At 49.2% G+C, this 19,031-nt stretch overlaps 1 protein-coding gene across 5 annotated transcripts in view; it reads right to left on the minus strand.

The window, feature by feature from the left end:
* The window catches only part of PLXNA1 (plexin A1), a 276,107-nt gene that overhangs the window by 253,377 nt on the left and 3,699 nt on the right, over positions 1-19,031 (minus strand). Inside the window, exon 1 of one of the 5 annotated variants that reach the window (XM_007059969.4) lies at positions 14,877-15,178. The exons of 1 other annotated variant lie outside the window; for it this stretch is intronic. The gene's annotated coding sequence lies outside the window, so the exon portion shown is untranslated. Of the gene's footprint in view, positions 1-13,823; positions 13,951-14,595; positions 14,849-14,876; positions 15,179-19,031 lie in introns of those variants that run through there. 3 more of the 5 variants (XM_043551981.1, XM_043551980.1, XM_043551983.1) reach the window with 3 other exon arrangements.

Genomic DNA, 19,031 nt, shown 5'->3' on the forward strand with positions numbered 1-19,031 from the left:
CCTAACCAGGACCAAAGCCAGCAACTCGCCTGCAGCCCTTCCCCTGCTCAATGGGGAGTGGATCCAATAAGGTCAGCCAAGGAGACAGAAAGGCCAAGGTCTCCCAGGGGGCGAGGGGCCAAGGAGCCATGCTTTGCAAACAGACGCTGCTGCAGCAGCATGGACTTTGTTTGCACACTTGCACACACACACACACACACACACACCTTGTCAGCTGGGAACTTTTATTCACTGGGCCTTATATGCATGAGCTCTGAGGTCTCCAGCCAGGCAGAGCTGGACGCGGCTGCTCCCAAAGAGAATCAGCGCCAGCCCTAAGCCTGCCCACAGGCTCTCCAGAAAGACACTCTGACCCCACCTGGCAGGGGGTGCTCACGTCCCAGCATGCTGAATGCCAGCGGCTCAGGGTACAGAGAGAGGACACGGGGAGTTGAGCTAGCTCCAGCTGTACTTCAGCCTAAGGCAGAAAGGATTAACACCCCAGGCAGAGGCAGCCCAGCCAGGCCCCGTACTCTCTGCTTATCCACATCTCTTGTAGAGATAAGAAGGCCCTAATCAGCCCCCATCCCTCCAGCCACTGAGAAGGGTGGGATGTTCCATTGAAACGGTCCTAGCCATCTCTGTCCCCCAGACTGTAGGCTCCTTGGGGCACATGCCGTGTTGGCGTCACACCCATGGCTGAGCTACAGACATTGCCAGCCCTGCACAGACGGCCCTGGTGGAAGGATTGGACATGTCCATTAACTTATAAGAGAAAGGCTTTGCCTAGGGTGTGTGTAAGAGAGCACAGCTGTAGGTTAACCCTTTCTATGCTGCTACCCCTAGACCTGTGGTGTGACTATTATCTACACGCATGCTGCTTAAGCCAAGGGACCATTCCAATGTGCCAGTGAGGCATGGTGCAGTCCAGCCCGGGCATACCCTGTGTGCTCAAGTGGTACCTGCCATGCTTGCCAAGCTATATGCACTCTGTAGATCCATCCTGGATGAGAACGACGAGCCTCTCCCAGGAAAGGGTTAGGGATACTGTGGGCTGGTCTCTGCAAATGGGACAGGTGAGAATTGGCAGCAGCGGTGCAGGGAGCAACACATGATGTTCAAACAAGCCCCGCATGCAGCAAGCCCAGTCTGAACATACTCCCATTCCAGCTTCTCCAACAGCCCCTCCACCTCTGACCTGCTGCCGGAACACCAGGGGCCTGTGTCACCAAAGAGGGGCATGCTTGCAGGGCAGGCCTGCTTCACCTACCACCACTGCCCCCCGTGCTCCAGACCACACTTGGCAGGACTTCTGCAGAGGCTCAATGCCCGCTCACAAGCACGTGGGCAGCACTAGACACCATGTGACAGATTGTTCCCCCAACGTCTCTCAGAAGAAATCTTCATCTCTCCAGCTCCTCCACACGCACAGCAGAGGAGGGGCCCAGCGCAGCTGGAAAGCAGAACTATTGGTAACAAATGAAGGACACTCAGAGGTTCAGTGCCCAGCGGGGAAATCACCTACACAAAGGCTGTAGGGAGACAGCCTGCCTAGTCGCTAGAGGAGGGGACTGAGCGACAGGACTAGATTGCAGATTCACTTTTGCAGTCGTTAACCTCAGAGCTTCCCCAGTAGGGAAACAGGGATACGACCTATTTAGGTGAAGTGGCTTGAGCGTCTTGGATGCAAAGCGCTAAGTGCAAAACTTGAGCAGCAGGAAAGTTACACAGGCCTCTCTAACACCCCCCTCCCCGAGTCGGGGATTTCAGACGGGACTTGCCCTGCTTACAGGCCATAAGCTGCGTCTGCCAGCTCAACTCCCCTGGGACCTGTGAGGCAAGCTGGGCTCTTCGCACTCAGGGAGCAGCAACTCTCTGGCTTTTCCAGGGTGCCCACGAGGGGTTTGCAGGATAAACCTGCTCAGCCCTAAGTCTGGAAACAGAGGAAGGGAGGCCCATACCACAAAGCCTGAGGCTGCTCAGGGCTTCCTCACAGGTTCCTGCCCCAAGGAGGCAGGAAGACCAAGTTTCACACTGAGTGTGATATTAACCCCTTCCAGTGCCTGCAGATACTCTTCAGGCAGCAACAGGAAAGTGGGGGAGGGGCCGCTCAGATGTTGCTCTGGCAGCCTGCCTCAGTATTCTGTGCACAGCCACGCTGAGCTGACCTTAACCCCTGCAGCGCCAGGAGGACTGCAAGCACAGGAGCTTGTCTGCACCCCACTGAAAGGTGCGCAGGGCTCCTGGGCCTCTCCCATTTTGGTCACAGCAGCTGCATTGCAGTTACCTCGCTAAACGCAGGCAGCCAAAGGATACACTGCCACAGTCACTAAGGGCCTCTGGCACATTACGCCTAGCTCAGTCTCCAGCTAAAGTGGCTCAGTCCACTTTAAAGGGACACTGTCAGGTTAAAAACCGTCATAATGAAGACATCTAATTCCCTCCCTGGGTTACTATCGGAGCTTTAAATCAGCAAATGCGAAAGGCTTTCCGGAACCCTGTCAGCTTCTCACCACCCATGCAGTTTGTTTCCTTTTCCTGCACTTCACTTATCTCAGGAGAGGGAAGCTACACTGGCCAGTTTCTCCTGGTTCTCATGCAATAGCCTCTGTGTCTGTGCAGCTGTGTTTGGGTTTCCACCCCAGCAGGAGGAAGTTTATAGCCAAACAGTGCTCTTTGTAGTACGGTAACATCTGACTACAAGCAAGGGAGACTCCACCACGCCCCTAGGTATGTTATTCCAAGGCTGGAGGCCATTCGTTCAGATCTGGCCTGGCTGCTGGTTAAAAATCAGACAGAGAAGTTCTACAGAAAGAATCTACAACCACCATTTTCCTTTCTGAGTCAAACAGAGTTTGTCACCTCCCTCATGCTGCAACGAGTGGCCATGGGGAAAGGCTTCCTGAGATCCAAATCTGATTCCGGACTGTGTCAACAAGGGAACAACTTCAGGCTCAGCCCAACTTGTCCTGAGCCCATTTCCCAGCTTGCTGGAGATCCTCTCGCTCTCAGGTGCGCTCTCCATTCCCTGTTGTAACAACCCTCCCGGAGCAGCTGAGCCCACTTCCCAAGCCATTCTGAGCTGTCCTCATTAGCAGTTCAGCTCATTGGCAGCCTCTGGTTGGAACGGTTGGCAGGTGAAATTGGTGCTTAAGAAAGCTGCTAGTCCCATTGGCTTGTTCCTGGCACAAAGCAGCAAAAGAACCTTACGAGCCCCTCCATCCCGACCTGTAGTCCCCGGTATTGCGCGCACACAACAGATCCAGCCCCTGCTATTCTAATCCCGGGCTTCTCTTGATCAGAGATTGCTAGCTGGGCTGAATTTTGTGATGTGAACAAAGGGAGACGTCACCACAGCCAAATACATTTCCCATAATATCCAGAGAGAGGAGCTAAACCAAGGTGTAGAGGGGGGAAAGGCAAACACACCAATCTACTGCCAGTTTCCATTTCATGCAACCTTGTCAGTGGTGGGGATTTTCTCCCCTTGCCCCCCTAAACATATCATCGGGGGAACCATGTCTGGCAAGTCAAAGCAGCTCTGGAACTGACCCCACGTACAGCAGGGGAACAAAGCCTCTAACTTTATCAGATGTTGCTGTATCACCTAAGGAAAAGCCACCAGAACAGGGAACCAGCTAGGCTACTAAATGCAGAATCCTAGTAGTCCAGTCATGATTCAGTGGATGTGCTCTGCTCTCAGACTGCTGGGAATTACACACAGATATTCCTCGCCTCCTAACCATCTGCTGCAAGCCCCTTAGCAGGCCAGCTCAGCCAGAGGTACTAACTAGCAACCCTCCCCTCCTAAAATCAATATATCTCCAGCAGCGGATCCCCCTGAGAGGTTCTCTCTCCTCACACACACCCTTCACCTAGTAACCTAGCAAGCCTCCAGTGAGCTCAGCAACCCCACAGAATATTCACAGCCCTTTCAGCAGTGGGAAAACTTCTCTCCTTCCCAAACTCAAGCCAGGTAGATTTTGCAGATTCCCTGACAGACTCCCTCCACAGTGAAAATTCCCAGCTTTCAATAAAGGCAGGTGAACTGACTCTTGTCATCAGCTTTACCTCTGATTCCTCTAAGCTGCTTGCTAATACAAGTCTCCTGACGAGGTTTACCTGAGCCCAATCTGCTCTGCCTTTCCTTCCACAAGAGGTTTTGGTTCCCCCTCCTCACTAGTAGCTTCTTTCACTGCAGCTCAGTCCCTGCTGGACACCTAGGCTCTGGCCTCCAGAGAAGCCAATGAGAAAGGGCCCTTGGAAGTTAAGTCAGGACTCAAAACCACTTTCATTTCAAAGCTCCAGTCCCACAATGTAGCAAGAGTTTTTAATTGCCCTAGGTGGAGCAGGCCTGGGAAAGCTGGAAGTAGGGCGATAACCTGAGAGCTCACGGAGTCTCATTAGACCGCAGGAGGACGGGAGAGAGAGAAGCCTCTGAAAATGTTCCAAAAGCAACAAAACAAAGAGAAGGGAAACTATGTTTTTACAGAGGCTTCATTTTAATGCAGGAAGGGCCAACAAGTATCCAAATCAACACACACACACACGGTCAAATTCTACTCTGTACAACCCTTGTTGACTTTGATGGGGCTACTCAAGGCAGGCAGAATTTGGCTCAAAATACCCACACTCCTGAAGAAAGACTATACAAAGCAGACACCAAAGGATCCTGGAATTCAGTGTTTCAGAGTAGCTACAGGAACAGGGGTGGGCTGGCTGGATAGGATGCAGTGCTTTTCGCCTTTAACTCCCTGGGGTTCAAATCCAGCCCAGGTCAACAGTGACCAAGTGTCACAGGCTAATGGCTGTCCATGCAGGAAATAAACTGATGGTCTCTGAGCAGCGCCTTGGGGACATACATAGGTGCTGGAACTAGGGGTGCAGCAGCACCCCCTGGCTTGAAATGGTTTCCATTATATACAGGGCTTATAGTTTGGGTCAATGGTTCTCAGCACCCCCACCATACAAATTGTTCCAGCGCCCCTGGGGACATATGGATGTATCAGTGTAAGGAACACCAGTGTAAGTGATGTGAATTCACTCGTCAGCTGTCACTGCAAAGGGGTCAAGAAGACTGACTTTGTTCTTGCACTGTAGACATAACCTTCCAGGCAGGGACTAAAGCGCAAGGATGGATCCAGTGTCTTTTAGGTACAGAAATCCACTTTAAACCAATGAAAATATCCATCATAAGAGCTCAAGCAAGTGGCACCACCACATGGAGTGCTACAGGGTGGCCTTACTGTGGGGTCACGTCATGACACAGCATGTCACAATATATTCTGTGATCACCAAGACTTCAACATTCGCCCTACATTGCACATCATAGTATCAAAATTTCAGGTGGGAGCAGGGACAGAACTGGGATCCTTCTGCTCCAAAAGCAACTGCCCATTACATTTGAGCTAAAGGAGATTCCTCCTTGACTGTGAGCAGTACAGGGCCTGTGACACACAGCTGAGGAGTTCTGATTCCATCCAAAGACAGCAGTGCACACAGGTAGAACTGCAAGACTATGATGTAAATGACAAGAGGGAGCATGACCTAGCGGACAGGGCACTGGGAGACAGAAGATGTGGGTTCCAAACATTCTGTTTTGGAAACAATCCTGCTGGCATTCCTGTGCATTTTCTGCATTACTCCTCCCCCATTTCTTCCTGGGGACAACGGCCTGGAAAACAGGTTCTTGGCTTTTTAAGAGATCCTCTGGCTGTTTATTATCCCACCTGAGGCAATAACCACCACCCCTATTTGCATCATCACAGCTGGAAATGATTTTGTCACCAGAGAACAGGACCTCAGGTAGGAAACTACAGACTAATACTTACAAATCAGAGAGTCTGTGCTCATGCCAACACTTCTAGGAATAAAAATGACAGGGGAGGAGATGGGGGTGGAGGGAAGTGTGACATAGCAACATAGCAGATTTGAGAGAGGATGAATTTCAAACATTTTCTCAAAGGCATCACAGCTCTAAGCTTCCCACGACAAACTCTAGACGTCTCCTCTTCAGAGAGTCTCTCTCAGGTTAGGAAATAATTCCCTCCTTCTTATAGAAGTAGAAAGAACAGTCAACACTTCCCTCGTACTCTCCATCCAAAGATCTCAAAGCACTTTGTTATCTTTTATGACTTCAGCCTCACAACCTCCCTGGGGTGTACTTAAATCTCATTATTCCCATTTCACAGATGGGGAAAGCAAGGCCTGGAGAGGGGAGGTGACTTGCTTAGAAGAGCCAAGCTTGAATGAAAATTCCAGAATCTAAACACTCCTGAATATGAATCCCAAAATCTCTAACCTGAATTTTGCCAGAGTTCAGGATGCTCAGATTCATCCTGCTAGAAAGAGACAGGATTCACATGCAAACTCAGGACCAAATCCAGACCCTGGCTCAATCTCTATTGCCCAGTTACACAGTGAGTCAAAGGCAGAGCCAGGATTAGAAGCCGGGTCCTCTTGACTCCCAATGGTGTGTTTTAAAGGGACACAGCCAACCCACTAACTAGACATTTTTGTAATCAATTAACATTTTTTTTAAAATTAAAGTGCCCTTAAATCAGCATAGCTTGAAAATTGTTTATTTTTACGAATATTTTAAGGGTTTTCCTGTCAATATTTATAAAAGGTCTTTACAGCAAGGGAGAAACTGACTGATTATATAGAGGACAAGTAAAACGGACTATATACACACAGTGCTAAGAAATGCACAAAGTAAACACTTCTTTCTGTGACTGTCACCTTAGGTGTTACCTATAACTATAGCCGGGCTGGCACTGTCAGGTGGATATATGGTTTTCAAATTGACAGTGTCTTTTTAACCATTAGGCAACCCTTCCCTTCATACTGTCAGAAGGATCCATCAGTGCCAGTGCCCTGCCTCCGACAATGGCCAAAACCCAAATGCTTCAGAGGCGGGCAGCAAAGAACCCTTAATGCACCTGATTAGTTGTACTACGGCAAATACCAAGTGTGGAAATTTCCTTCCTAACCAGAGTCAACCACTGGCATTTGTCAGTGGTTTCCAACTCTCTGGGGACTCAATTCTGCAAGAAATGTGGGCATTTTGGCCCAATCCAGCAAGGCACTTAAGCACATGCTTAACTGAAAACGCAAGCAGCCCCACTGTAGTCAATGGGACTACTTAAGTGTTTCAAGTTAAGCAGGTGCTTAAGGGCTTTGCTGGATCAGGGCCAGAACATTCAACACTTCACAGGACCAAGGCCGGTAATGAAGGGCCAAGTGAAGGAGATCTGAGAGATACAGAAGTCAGCTCAGATTCTAAATGTTTAGCCTACTTTCTGTAAATGGTACGAAAACAAGCCTCTCTCCTAAACTCGTGCATTGTGGACTTCAGCTCTGCTTTGGTGAACTCTAAAGAAAACATGAATCACTCAACACTTATCAGTTCAAAACACCCGTGCAATTAACAAGATTTTTTTTTTCCTACAGTATAATTATATACATTTTAATGCAATTACCACCTCTGTATTTTGTACATTAAACAGTAGGCAACCAAAGGAAGAGAGATACTTTATTTTTCTTGGCCAAGCGTTCCTGAAAATAACAGTATACTGCAAAACTGCCTTGTCTAGAGGGGTTTGTCTTTACAAGAAAAGAAGGGAGAAGAATAGAAAAGGAAGATGGGGAGGAAGAAACAAAAAGAAAAAAAATGCAAGTACAATTTATGGTCTTCCCCTGCTGTTATACAATTTGTAAGGTGCCATGCACAGGCTGATGGACCCTGGAAATCAACCCTCTCACAGGCATCACATCCATCCCCAACAGCCGAAGAAAAGGAAAACCAAATAAATAAAACAAATGGCCATCAGTCAGTCCCCAAAGCTGGGGTCATTAGGCAGATTAAAGTTTCCAAGCTCTGGCCAGCGGCATGGTTAGCAAAGTGCAGTTAAAGTGCCCAAATTGGATTACTACTTCTCTTCGGTCTCGGTGCCAAGTTGGCCAGCAGATTGAGGGATACATGAGATAGCAAGAGGGGAGGGAGGTAGAAAGCCTGCAGGCCGCTCTGCAAGCTGTCGGCCATTGAGCAGCCTTAGCCAGGCTACTGCAGTACAAAGTCAAACTTCATGGGGGTGAGGGTGAGAGGCTAGGCTGATGGTGTTGGCTGCATTTGGGCGACTCTATCAGAGACACCAAGGGGGATTGCAGAGGGGCTCCTCTCACACACACACACACACACACACACTTGGGTAGCAGGACAATGTAGGAGCACTGTCTACAGGGTCAGGAAAGGGCAGCCCAGTTGTTGCGAGCTGACTGTGTCACCTGTGCCATCACAACCCCATCACTCTTTCCACTTACTCCATCCAGAGCTCTCAGACCACTTTCCACCAGTGAAGCAATATCATCATCCCTGGCTGCACAGATGGGGAAACTGAGTCACATGGGGCAAAGTGATTTGCCCCAGGCCACGCTGCAGGTCAAAAGCAGAACTCAGGTCTCCCATATCCCAGTGCCATGCCCCAACTACTAGATGGCAGCTGCCCCAGGAAACTAGAGAGATTACAAAACTAATCTAGTGTTTAATCAATAAAAAAAACACACTGCATTCAATTAAACCACCACCACAGTTCAGAAAGGATTCTGTCAACACTGAAAACAACACACCAAGCACATGTGGAGCCTTGGACAAGGGTTAAATGTTACCCCCTTTGTTACAGTGCTCTGGTAACTGTAAAACCATCATCCGTCACAAACCCTGGATTACATTATATACTTTGCATTTAGATAGCACCTTACATCCAAGAATAAATAGGAAAAAAAGAAAACCCAGTTCAGTTTGACAGTCTAGACGCAGGGTTTGTATTTTAAGTTGATTTAAATTGGCTTACGCATTTTGTCACGTACGGAACAAGGAGCTTTGGCAGGCGCTTTTCATGCTCGTCCTAAATAAAGAACATCAGTTTTTAACAGTGAGGCTTTGTTAGCCAGTGGGGCTACATTTAATCTCCCAGCCAGAGAGATCTGCCTGAAGTGGAAAGGGTTGGAAGCAGCGGTGGTGTGAAAGCAAGGGAGAAGCTGGGATAGATCACAAACCGCAGCATCTAACAGTAAAGGCTGCTCCAACGGGAAACGCATGGACATGGCCGAGCCGCTGGCCTGAATGGTTTCACTTTAAAAAACAAAAAATAATGACTGGTGCAGACCAGTGTTCCCCTCCAGAGCGAAACTAGCCCCGCTCCTGCTACCAGGTCAGAAGACTTGGCATGAAAGGCATTAGACACGGTTAAGCCACATTGTGCTTGCTAAGGCGGCCCTGTATCCGCTCAGTGCTGTTGGCTCTGCAGAAGGCCATCAGGCTTTATTTCTTAGTTAGCACTTCTCCACCATGGTACACATGACATTTGCTCAAACAAGACTCCCAGACGTATCTGGATGAACAAGCTGTCTGTGTTTACACGTGCTGTACCCAGTACACGCTGCGGTAACGGCACCAGAACGCAGGCTGTGTGTGTCAGAGACCGAGCCAGGACAGACCAGCGGGATCCCCCCTGTAGATCAGATCTACAAAGGGGAGTTGTTCCAAATGCAGCAGCCCCCGGAATGTGCCACCCGCTGCACAGACACAGTGTCTTGAGGAGGGTACAATACATCAAAGCCCCTGCTTTCAATGGTGGGCACCAGTGCTCAGCTTGAGACACATGGGGCCTGATTTTCAGAGAAGATGAGCACTCATAACTCTCACTCGCCTTAGGTGGAGCAGCAGGTGCTCAGCATCTCTGAGAAATCAGGCCCCAGGTCTCTCAGGTTGGGAGTCCAACCAAAAATGGATGCACCCAAAATAATCAGTGTCCACTTCTGAACTAAACTCCCCATCCCTCAGCCACACACAGACCCACACACCCCAACCCCAAGCTTCAGTTCCACTTCCCTTCCTCCATTCCCACCACACAAATGAGCAGGTCACTCCTGGGAAATTAACAGGATACACGCTCAGAGGACTTCGTTGGCTAGACTCTTATAGACATTGCAAAAGAAGCGGGTCGGGTCTTGAGAAGAGATTGAGGAGAAGGTGATGGGTTACCATGAATAGCAGCCCAAGATCTCTGTACACTTCAAATATTTTGCGCTTTATGGTTTTGGTCATATAGACCCTGATGCAGTTCAACATCTGTGTGTGCAAGGCCCCAGGGCAAAAAGCCCAGCAGGGGGAGGAGTGGTGGGGGTGCCAAACTGCCATAATCCGCACCTGCTCGGCTTCAGGGGGCCAGAAAATCCAGGGAAGTAGAGAGCCCTGGGGAGGTCAGGGGCATGAGCTACCAGAGGAACCCAAACTATAAACTAAAGCTGTCCCCGCATCCACGGAGATCCCCAGGGAGGGAGAAGCCACATTTCCCTTGGCTTGTCCCAGCTGCTGAGAATTCTAGTTTACACACACACACACGCGCGCGCACACCAGCACCCAGGGCTCTGGCCATTGCAAAAGTAAGAAGTCAGTCAAACAGCAACAAAGACCTGAAGCCAGCCTGGGCCCATAGAGTAAACACAAACAAGAGTCCGTCATTAGCTTTGAACTGAGGGCCAGACGGTTGTACTGGGTTCAAATGGAGAGTAACTCCACTGAAATACACAGGCTTGCACTGGATTTACACCCCATATACCAGTGCACAATCTGGACCAAAGGATTTATTTCTGTTCTCCCTCTCGGTTTCGGAGAGGAATGGCTGGCTGGTTGTGTCTTCTCGTATCCGAATGGGGGAGAGGATGAGAGGCATGCCTGCACAGGCAAGGCATAAGCTTTTACTGCCCCCTCGGATTTCAGCAGTGTAAGTCTCCCACTAAATAACAGCATCCATAAACACTGATGCGTGTCCCTCAATCCCATCACAGCTTTAGTTAGGAGGGGCTCGTTTATCTATTTCAGTGTTCTCTCTGCCTTTAACAGGAAAAGTGTTTCTAGACAGAAGCAAAAAAAAATTCACATCCAGAATCACAATGCAAGTGTCCATGGAGGTTGATTCCCAGGTTCTACCCCAAATCTTACACCTCAGGAAAGGGGGCTAAGCAGGTAAAACTTTAGGCTTTCTTCCATTCCCATCCCTCACCATGTATGTTTAAGAATGAGCTCTTTCAGGTATTGATATCTTACTGCACTAACAAAAATACAATAAATATAATCTTTAGAATGTGATCTACAGAACAGAAAGCCTAGTGATCAAACTGTGAAAGACAAAACCATCCCCCTGGCTGCTGTTTCTTTACAAATCCATTGGAGAGGGACTACACATTATTCATCTCCACTGGGATCTTAATCCAAAGAGACAGATCTGTTTAACTTCCCTGCATAACAGACGACACTGGGTGCATTCAAGTAATGCATAGATCCGGAATGGGGTGCACTGGATTCCCAGCTCCTCTTCCTCGTGGTGTATCTGTATGCTAGACGATCACCTATTTTGGACCCAAACTTCCTTTCCACCCACGCAACCTTGATACTGTCTCGCTTCTCTTAACACTGTAATTTACTTATATCAGAAGAGCTGAACTATGCAAATACTCAGAGGCAAAACCTTCTCTCTTCGTAACCACTTAAGAAATTATCTCCACATCATCTAGGAAATTTCTACCCTGCAGATTTTCCTTGGCTTCCTTACTCGGCACATTCAGTCACTGGTATCTTGAGAGAGATACACCGAGTCACTCATTTTACCCACTGAATATATAAAGAAGACCTTGAGATTGTTCAGGAAGCAATTAGACGCTGTTCGGAGGAAAATGGTGTTTTCAAATGGATAACCTCTGATGTAGTCAACAGCCTTTTCTTGTCCCTTTTATGTGCCCCCTTGCAGAAGAGATGAATAATTTTCATTCCTGCAAAAGGCCAACAACACGCTCTTATACAGAATACGCCCTGTAAACTGATTTTATCTGAAGCAAGACAAAAAGTGCCTCCTAAATGCAGCTCATCTTCACAACTTTTCTCCCCTCAGAGGTCCTGACATAAGAGGATGATCATGAATTTTTATTAGCATGTTTACTCTTATTTTTCTCTCCCTGAAGCAGGAGGGACAAGGGAGTTAACAAGTAAGGCTAATGCCTGTCTTTTCCCTCCCAACCCATCTCATCTTTAACCACTGACCTTCATGTCAAGTTCTGCTTACATACTGGCTCTCCTCAACCCACCTCCCTCAGCACAAACACATATGCTTTGCTAGGGAGAGAAGGAAGAATCTGACTGCTGTGAGGGGTGGGGAGGGAGACCAAAAACACCTAGAAAAATAGGGATTTAAGTATTCCACAGAGCATGCCACTGAATATTTGCAGATCCCTCCCCACAAGCACACTGGAGCTTATGCTCAAATAAATTTGTTGGTGTCTAAGGTGCCACAAGTACTCCTTTTCTTTTGCAAATACAGACTAACACGGCTGCTACTCTGAAACCAGTGCTATATGTAAGTGGTCAGGGAAAATAAATGGACAGCAAATAGCTCTTTTCACCACCTTCCACATTGATATTAGAGGGCTTCACACACACTGTGATACACATATACAAGTATATAAATCCACCCTGTGGAACTAGGTATGGCTATAATCACAGATACACAGCAGCCTTTCACAAATTACAGTATAATAAATGCTTCACCCATATATGGCGCTTTACCTTTTTCAACGCACTGCAAACCTGAATTAATCCTCACAACACTCCTGCGTGATCCGGTCATCCTCCTAATTTTAAAGATGGGGAAACTGAGGCGCAGAGAGGTGAGGCGGCTATAATGTTCTGCACATTTCTCTGTATGTAGACTCACCCCTACTGCCCATTCCAGTGGATGCAAAGAATAAGCCAAGGAGCGGTCTCTAGACTGAGCTGTTTGGTCAGTTTCACTAGCGCAGCTGGGTTAATGCAGGCAGTAGAGGAAATTTACAAGCACAAAAAACAGCTGCTTCATCTTGGAAAGAGGAAATCCAGCATGGGAATGAAAATCCTCTCAGTAGGGCAATAGCAACTGAGACTCAGGCACCCTGGGATGCACCTAGGGAGCCTTTGTACCCCCACAGCCCACACAATCCCCTGCCTGGCTATACCCACTACTGCCTGGGAAGATCTGGTGAGTCACCCACGCAGGGAAGGAATGCCTCTCTGTCCTCACTCTGACCAGCTAAGGCCCTGAAGGCATCTCCTCCAGGAGCCCAAAGCAGGAGCAGCGCCAGCCCCCATGCACGCTGGGCTTCCCCTAATAAAAGATGAACCATACACTTCAGGCAAAGTTCCTCAACCCCAGACACCCAAAGGAAAAAGAGCCCCAGGGGCTCAGATGAGCAATCAATCAGGGCTTGGGGAACGCTAGCTCTTCCCTCCCTCCCCGGACACCCACAATTAGACATGCCCCTAGGAAACCGAGTACCACACTAGCAAGAGTTAGACCTGATATACCCCTTAATAAATTATACACTGGAAAAAAGAACGACCCCCATCCCCCACCAAAAATATCAGTGAACAATCAGAGTAAACTTTTCCCTTTAAACCCAGGGACCCGAGGGTGGGGGGAAGAGGCTGAAGGACATAAATACAATCTAAAGCCCTATCTTCACTGCCGGATCCGTTCCAAGGATGACTCGGAGTTAGTCACGATTGCAGTGCAAAGCTATTTCCCAGCTTCGCAGCCTCCAAATCCGGGCAGGATTGCTTCCCACCTCAAGCCCAGACCCAGCTCTTCTCTACAAGAAGTCCCCAGAAAGCAGGGGCTGGGGAGGAGAAGATGCAGTGCCGCTTTCACAGCCTTCACTGAACGCCCTATCTCCCCCCACAGCAGCTAGCTCGCTTCCCTCCCTAGGACTTAAACAGGGAGGAGAAAGCGTCTTTTAGAAATAAAATACAATACCAGGCAAATGTAAACGCAGAGAGATCGGGCATGGCTTTCCCTCCTGGCTCACTCCCTGCCATGCACACATACAGTCCATCCTGCCTGCTCCAGGATCCCCCTCCTTCCACAGCCCTGCTGCATTCCCCCTTGTGCTAGCTCTTCCGTACCTTCCACATTACCGCTGCATGTTGTGACGGGGGGGGTCTCTCCCTCGCAGCCCTCCTCAGGCAGGGAAACAGCAGTAGCACGTTTTACCCAGAGAGAGCATTTTAAGTGTTAAGATATTTCCTCTCCCCCCCTCCCCACAATCTATTCCAAAAATAAGCGGTTACAACCACATGCTGATCAATTTCAGTCCTTTCCATTTCATCCCCCCCCACACCAACTACACGCGCGCACACACCCTTTAGTCAATTGCGAAGGCAACAGATTTCCTCGTCCTCCACACTTTTAATAGCAAGCCCCCTGCACGTTTATTTTAAACTCTTTCCGCTCCAGCCCAGCCACATTTCAAGGGAAGCCATTCAGACTCATTTTGAAGCAGATTTCCCCTGTGCAATCCACCCACCCCCTCGGATCCTTTTTGGCTGGGCGATTGCCCTCTGCTCCCCACACCCCAAACGTTTTCTTGTCTCTCTAGTTTACATTCTTCCAGTACCGGCGGAACACAACGGCACGCACACAATCACAGCAGCGATCCCACCCAGCAAAAGCATCCAGAGAACTCCTCTTCCCCTGTGTGCATGCGAAAAGAAAGAAGGATCTCCCCGGGGGGGACTGCAAATCCTACCCCAGCACAGCACAGGCTTGCCGCGAGCTGAGAAACGCAGAACATTTCCGTCTCTCTCTGTGTGTGTGTCTCTCTCTCAGATGGGGCACAACTGCTCCAGAGCCAGGCTGGGAAACAAGGAGAAAGGCATTGCAATCCCCTCACCCTCCTGTACAGCCACCTTTCCCCTCGCCTCTCGCTGCACAATCACCGCCTCGGTTTTTTAGAAAGGGGGAGGGAACAAACCCCATGCATCCGATTCCTGGGAGCTGAAGGAGGAAAGTTGGATTCTGGTTACTTACCGCCTGGACTGGAGCTTGCTTCAGATGTGCCAGCCATAATCACATTCCCCACCAACCAACGAGCCCTCCCCCCTCCCGGCAAGCCGGGGCTCGGCTCCGCGCCTCGCTCGCTCCGCCGCCGCTGCCGCCGACCAGCATGAATGGAATTGGAATGGAATGCAGCGCAGGGTTCCAATGGAACTCCAGCCTCGATCTGACTTCCCAGGGAGAGCGACTCAGGCACACGTTCAAACGGGCAGCTACTGGCTGCTCCCCCAGCTCTCCCCTCTAGAGGGCGCCCTGGCCTGCGCAGACTGGCGCACCGAGAGAGGAGGAGGAGCAGGGGAGCCGAAAGGGGCGGGCACCCCGTTAAAAGGGCAAGGGCAGAGGGGCTGCCGTAAAAGCGGCAATGCTTTTGTAAGTTCCAGGAGGGTCCACAAGCGATGGAAGAACCACAAGCGCAGGTCATAGAATATCAGGGTTGGAAGGGACCTCAGGAGGTCATCTAGTCCAACCCCCTGCTCAAAGCAGGACCAATCCCCAATTTTTGCCCCAGATCCCTAAATAACCCCCTCAATGATTGAACTCACAACTCTGGGTTTAGCAGGCCAATGCTCAAACCACTGAGCTAGCCCTCCCCCCTTCTTCTCAGCTCCCCAGGAGGGCAGGCAGGTGGCTGAGGGGGCAAATAAACTAGCAGTGTGCTGTACTGCTGTGCAAGTTTACAGCACCCTCCAGCCACAGATGGCAACAACTCTCTAACAACCAGAAAGCATGAGGAGTACTTGTGGCACCTTAGAGACTAACAAATTTATTTGCGCATAAACTTTCGTGGGCTAAAGCCCACTTCATTAGATGCATGCAGTGGAAAATACAGAAGGAAGATAGATAGATAGATACAGAGAACATGAAAAAATGGAGGCTGCCATACCAACTCTACCAAGACCAATCGATTAATGTGGACTATTATCAGCAGGAGAAAAAAAACTTTTGTAGTGATAATCAGGATGGCCCATTTCAAACAGTTGACAAGAAGGTGTGAGTAACAGTAGGGGGAAATTAGGATGGGGAAATAGTTTTTAGTTACTGTAATGACTCATCCACTCCCAGTCTTTATTCAAGCCTAATGTAAGGGTGTCTAGTTTGCAGATTAATTCCAGTTCTGCTGTTTCTCATTGGAGTTTGTTTTTGAAGTTTTTTTGTTGAATAATTGCGACTTTTAGGTCTGTCATTGAGTGTCCAAGGAGGTTGAAGTGTTCTCCGACTGGTTTTTGAATGTTATAATTCTTGATGTCTGATTTGTGTCCACTTATTCTTTTGCATAGAGACTGTCTGGTTTGACCAATGTACATGGCAGAGGGGCATTGCTGGCACATGATGACATATATCACATTGGTAGAGGTCCAGGTAAATGAGCCTCTGATAGTGTGGCTGATGTGATTAGGTCCTATGATGGTGTCCCTTGAATAGATATGTGGACAGAGTTGGCAATGGGCTTTGTAGCAAGGATAGGTTCCTGGGTTAGTGTTTTTGTTGTGTGGTGTGTGGCTGCTGGTGAGTATTTGCTTCAGGTTGGGGGGCTGTCTATAAGCAAGGACTGGCCTGTCTCCCAAGATTTGTGAGAGTGATGGGTCGTCCTTCAGGATTGGTTGTAGATCCTTGATGATGCGCTGGAGAGGTTTTATTTGGGGGCTGAAGGTGATGGCTACTGGCTTTCTGTTACTTTCTTTGTTGGGCCTGTCTTGTAGTATGTGACTTCTGGGTACTCTTCTGGCTCTGTCAATCTGTTTCTTCACTTCAGCAGGTGGGTATTGTAGTTGTAAGAATGCTTGATAGAGATCTTGTAGGTGTTTGTCTCTGTCTGAGGGGTTGGAGCAAATGCAGTTGTATATTAGACCGAATTCTGCTGCCCATTGTAGCAGCACCCCAGTTTTAAAAACATGGAAACTGAGGCACACCCCGAGAGGCCAAGGACACAGGGTGACTAAGGGCAGAGCTGAAAACAGACCTCAGGAATCCCGGTTCCTAAAGCCCTGCTCTGGCTACTGGATCACATACCCTCCCAGATCCAGAAACAGAGCCCAGGAAACTTGACCCTGTGTCCACCACTAGATGGCACTTCCTCTCAGAGCCAGGAACAAGGCTCAGGAGACAACTCTCTGTCCATTGGTCCCATCACTAGACTACACTGCCTCCTTGAGCTGTGAACAGTTTGAACACATGTACCTTAAAATCAGATAAACATATAATGCCTGAGTTTCACTGCTATGGATACAAATCACTTTATTTAGCAAGTAATGACCCAGCAACAACAGTCTGGTTGTTTAATTTGTGCTTCCCAAGCCTAGTTAAAGGAAAACAAACAACTGCATCACAATAATAATATTTTGCATTTTGATACTACTTTTCAGAGGAAGGGCTCAAAGCACTTTACAAGCTATTAACCACCTCTGGGAGTCCAGAGTATCATCCCTACTTTACAGTTAGGGTAACGGCTGGCACTAAGAAATTACGTGGCTTGCCCAAGGTCATGCTAATTTTGCCAAGGTCGTTCTGACTTGCCATACATTAGCACCAAGTAAATAGCAAAGCCAGGACTAGAACCCCAAGAATCCTGACTCTGTGCCCCATGCTCTAATCATTTAACGTTCCGTCCCTTTATAGTTTTTCATCCTGAAGGATCCCCCGATGTTGCATAACCCACATATGTACAATACAACAGCTGAATAGCATGGCAACAGAAAGCAGGCAAAATGTTGATCAAGGACCCCAAGACAAGCCCCTGTACGCACAGCAGAGAGGCTCTGGATTTTAAAGGCCTCATCGGAAGGATCACACTTCAGCATTCTCCCCAGTACCATGGCAAGAGCACTGATGCCCCGGCTGCTCAAGGTTGCATTGGCACAGGGAGCATTGTCTAGAGATACTGACATGGTTGTTAAAGAAAAACAGCCACTCAAGATGCAGGTAGAAAATGAGGGAATATCCCTACCTCCTAGGAAAGCACTGCAAACTCTAGATGAGAGGGAGGAGGGCTGGGGCTGGGGGGGATGTGGGGGGGGGGCATTCACCTCTATGGGGCCATTCAGAGCCAGGTTTGTGGTATCCCAGGACTGGATCAACCCTTCCCAGACACAGATCAGGCTATTAACCGATGGAGCTTTGGGGATAGAAAATTCTGCAAGGCTCTCCCCCTGCACTTCCCCTAGGATCATGTCATAAGAGGGTGAGACTCACCCCTATACATATTTACATACAGGATGAGCCACAGTTCTCCCTTTTCTGCTCCTGGGATGAAGGGCCGTGGGTACTTCCTTGGGATGAAGGAGCCTGCACAGGAGTTAATGTGCTGCCTGGATACATTAACTCTCTGCTGGTTTTGCCAGGGGCCATGGGGTAGGAGGGAGGGACAATGTGGGTCCCCTCCAGCCCTCTGCTTCTGACCTCCACCCTCAACCCACAGAGCGGGCACCATGGGGACAACACCCCAGAGGATCTGACTCTACCACCACCCTGTACATATTATATGGCAGACACGGTAGCCCATCTGAAGGTGGCTTAGTGGCCTACAATATGAAATGAGTTTGGGTCCTAGGACCTATGCAGGCCCCTTCCACAGGAGCAGAGAACCCTGACCCAGTGGACCTGGCACATGTCCAGCCTGCCACAAAGCACACAAGAGGTCCTGAGGAGACCACAGCTTCAGTGTCTTGGCCATGCTCCCCAGGAGAGGGCACAGGGGCTACTGCTCCCCTGAGGGTGTAATTAGGAGCTGTGGAGCACCTTCCCCGGCCCCAGTGGGGGGCCCCCAATGCATAGCACAGCCACGTGGGCTGAGTGCTGGTTCCAAAAGCTAGCCCTTAGTCCAGTTCCCAGTGGACAGATGGCCATACATCCCAATTGACAGTAGTGGGCAATGTCTGCCAAGAGGCCCATGCAGACTGGATTTCCTCTCCCCCCTGCTAGGGGGTGGCCAGGGGGGAGTGACATCGGCAGGGGGCCACGCAGGAAGCTGGCCCCTCCTCTGTCCATGCTGTGGCCATTCTGCAGCTAGACTGAGGACTTTGTGCTCCAGAGCTGTCAGTTCAATATCTTTCACTGGCACTGAATTCACTTCACTTAAAAACAAAATTATAAAGAGGACAAATAATAAAAGCCATAAACAAGAATAAGTGA

The sequence above is a fragment of the Chelonia mydas genome, chromosome 7 (genome assembly GCF_015237465.2).
Source record: "Chelonia mydas isolate rCheMyd1 chromosome 7, rCheMyd1.pri.v2, whole genome shotgun sequence".
In the NCBI taxonomy this organism is placed as follows: Eukaryota; Metazoa; Chordata; order Testudines; family Cheloniidae; genus Chelonia; species Chelonia mydas.